This window comes from Cavia porcellus, unplaced genomic scaffold (assembly GCF_034190915.1).
Source record: "Cavia porcellus strain 051 isolate PalLab524CR breed Dunkin Hartley unplaced genomic scaffold, mCavPor4.1 scaffold_18, whole genome shotgun sequence".
NCBI classification, from domain to species: Eukaryota; Metazoa; Chordata; class Mammalia; order Rodentia; family Caviidae; genus Cavia; species Cavia porcellus.
The window spans coordinates 40,621,742-40,625,357 of NW_026947501.1; positions in this window are offsets into that span (position 1 = coordinate 40,621,742).

Below are 3,616 nucleotides of genomic sequence, written 5' to 3' on the forward strand. Positions count from 1 at the left end.
ACTTGTAGCCCACTATCTATTGAAAGCAAAGTAGAAGGGGAGACCATGTTAATGAAACCAAAGCACATATTTTCTCAGTAACAATACTGTGTTCATGCTAATTTTTCAACATCCATTGAATAGTTTATATTGCATGTAAAATACTCTGATATGTCACTTTTCTTTTTTGTACTGAGAATTGAACTGAGGATCTACCTCTTGTAAGGCGAGCATGGCCTACTCTGTATATCCATGGCCTGAGATGTTAATTTCATGGGGTTTATTAATGAGGTTAATGAGGTTATTTGTTTTCTGCACATTTTTACAAAAAATATTTTTTTTGGTCCGTGTGTTAAATATTTTGTTTAAAGGGTTTTAACAAGAAAAAGAAGGTACAGAAATAGACATTATATTATGAAGCCCAGGGCATTATTCTCCATGACAAATATCATAACAAAAATACCTATCAGTTAAGTGAATCAGCACTAAACGAAGTAGTTTCAATATAATACAGGCTGCATATCCATGAAATGGTCTGACTCCACGATTTTGCAAAGTAAGTGATTGCCTAGAACAAGAAAATGCCCACCATTCTGGCTATAAACTGCCTTATTTCCTTTTGAGAGAAAATATGTGTAATTTTCTGTCTAATATTTCATCAGGCAACAACAGAATAACTTGAAGACAGTGTTTCTCAAAATGAAGGTCAAAGACCCTAAAGAATTCTTGTGTGGGATCAGTCACAAACATTTTAATCCAGCTCCCCATGTGATTATTGTACATTCTGAAAAGCCCTCCAGGAAAAAGTAGTTATAACAAGATTCCAAGCGAATTACTTGCATTGGAATATTCTCTACAAGTGTATGTTGTGAATACTTCTTTTCATTTTAAAACACATTTCTGGCATGGAGGGGAACATGTACAGCTTGCAAATGGTCATGTGACTGTATCTCTACATTTTCCTTTGATGTTTTCATTACTTTCAAACTTAGCTATTGGAAGAAAAACAATGTTTGGCTATAATCTTAGGAAAGTTATATTTCCAACAAAGGAGTGCTCTAACAAAGATAAAATATATTGTATTTAGTGCCTACAAATTTAAAAATCATTCTACATTTAAAATTAAATAGAGTACTTACCATTAAATTGTCCCAAGATTCTACCATACTAACTCATTTAGAGGATGATGGCTTTTTAAAAATTCTTTACATAAAAAATGTTACTAATCTTGATGCTGTGTCTGACAAGTCTTTCCTAAAATGCTAAGCACTATTTTTTTTTGCTAAGCACTAATTTTTATAAAAATTACTTAAAGAAATCTGCGTCTGAAATGAATCTTATCATTTATTTCATGTGTTATCCTAGCAAACGTATTTAACTAAGGGAATAGAAAAGTGATATTTCTGCTTTTTGTAGATGTATTCAAAATTGTTGTTATTTTCTGGATGTCCTTGAATACTATATAAACTGGGAACCAAAAGTATAGGTACTAAGGTTTGGAAAGAAGCAAGCATAGTGAAGATATTCTAATTAAAAAATAAGTTATATTCCCGTATCATAAATAACAAGAAAAATCATCCACATTCTGTCTGCACCGAACAAGTGGAATGTGCTTACCAATTTAGTTAACAAGCAAGTGCATCATCCTTATTTAAATGAAATCATAAACAACAACCCTATCAGCAGCAATAAAATACGCAACATTTTCTATTATGGATTAACAGAATCTTATGTTACATCTAAATACATGTACAAAATCACATTAAATTAGCCTCCAAATAATTGTGAAATGGCTTACTGAATCCAGATTGGTAACAAGCTTTTGTGTGCATTAAATGGCACACAATTGGAAAATGACGATCAGACCTGTTCTTCTTCACCATTGAAAGAGGACTGATATTCTCAGCACCTACAAACTCACATGCATTGCTCTTCCTCCCAGTGTCCTTGTCATCTGATGTGACCTGGACAGGTGCACTAGTCAACTGAGGGTAAAAGTTGTCCAGAAATAGTTGGTTTGAAGGGAGGTACCGGCTTCTCCATCATGTTCCAGTCAGCATTCTGAAAGAATAGATGGTCCTGCATGTCTGAAAATCCTGTCTGATGATGAAAAACTAGTTATTCCTCTGGGTCCTTGTTCAGAAAATTCTGCAGGACATTTGTGGTTTCTACAGCCAAACAATGCAGTATGTGAACCTTTCTTTCCACAATGAATTGTGGGAGATAAATGATTGACTTTTGATCAGGGGTGTCAGAATTCTCCACAATATGAAATGGAGACTCTCCTACCATCATCATGAACATTAGCACTCAAAGTCCACCAGCCCACACTGAACCCATAATCTTCTCTACTTATAATGTTAGGCACAAGGAAAATATCAGTGCCACAGCAACTGTGGTCACATCTCCAGGGCCTACTCCTTCCTTACACATGCAATAGTCAGTGAGCTTAATGTGCTTTTCTAAGTTCAGTGGTAAATTGTCTAATTTCAGTTATCTGTAAAGGATCCCTCACTGGTGAAGAGAGTTCAATGCTACGCTGATCTCTGCAGAGTAAAACCTGGCCTTTGGCTCAGGGAGGATTCTTTGTTGCTGCATATGAAACACTAGATCTCCTCTGCTGACATGGTCCAGAGCAAAAATCAGTCTGTTTTTTGTCTGAGAGCAAGAATGCAGTCCAGTGACAAAAGGATGTTTTCATCACTGCTTCAAACATGGCTTTCTGTTTGTTCCCAGTGAAATTTGATGCTCTCTTTTGTCACAGCTTTCATTGAAATATTCCACCTGTTTTTTGTAGTTGAACCAAGAATACTTTCCCGTAACTTCCTCTCCCTATTCCCTGGAGCAAAGTAAAGTCCTGAAGAGCTAACCTAGATGATGTTTTACCACTTGTCCTAGTGTTATATACACATACATATACATATAGAGAATCACCTGACATATTAAACACCATTTAAATTCAATTAACTAGTTCCACTCTAAAATTTTCAATTTAACAATGAGGATGCATTTATAATGGCATAGTTTTTTCTAAATAAAACTATTTTACAAAATTAAACTATGCAGTACAAATTTCTTTTGGAATTGTTGGATAAACTTTATGGTAACTCTTCCTTGTGCCCAAAGATTTGATCAATCAAAATAATAGTTCCAGTTGTTTATGAAATGTTTTATAATTTATTTCTTCCATATGTTTTTATTGCTAATGAATCCATATTCTACATAGTACTTTTGCTCTGTGTAGTTTCCATTGATTTCATTCATTCTTGAATTATCAATTTCTTTTGGTCTTTCCTGATACAGAGTTTTGTTATAAAAGATTGGTCTTGAATTTGCAGAGATTCTTGTGCCTCAACCTCCCAAATTCTGATTTATATGTGGGTACCACCATACCTGGCACTAATTTTGAATGTCTAGAATCTCTGACTTGTGTTCTATGGTCCTTAAAGTATTTTTTGTAAAGACATTCACATTGTGAGTTATTACTGAAAGAAATCAACAAATTCCTATCTCTATATTCTTTTTGTGTTGCTGATTTCTTTATTGTTTACTTTTGTTTAACTTCTCACTTTATGTATTCAGGTTTGATTGTTATGATTTTATTTTCTTAAATAATTTTGTAATGGAATTTCTTTGT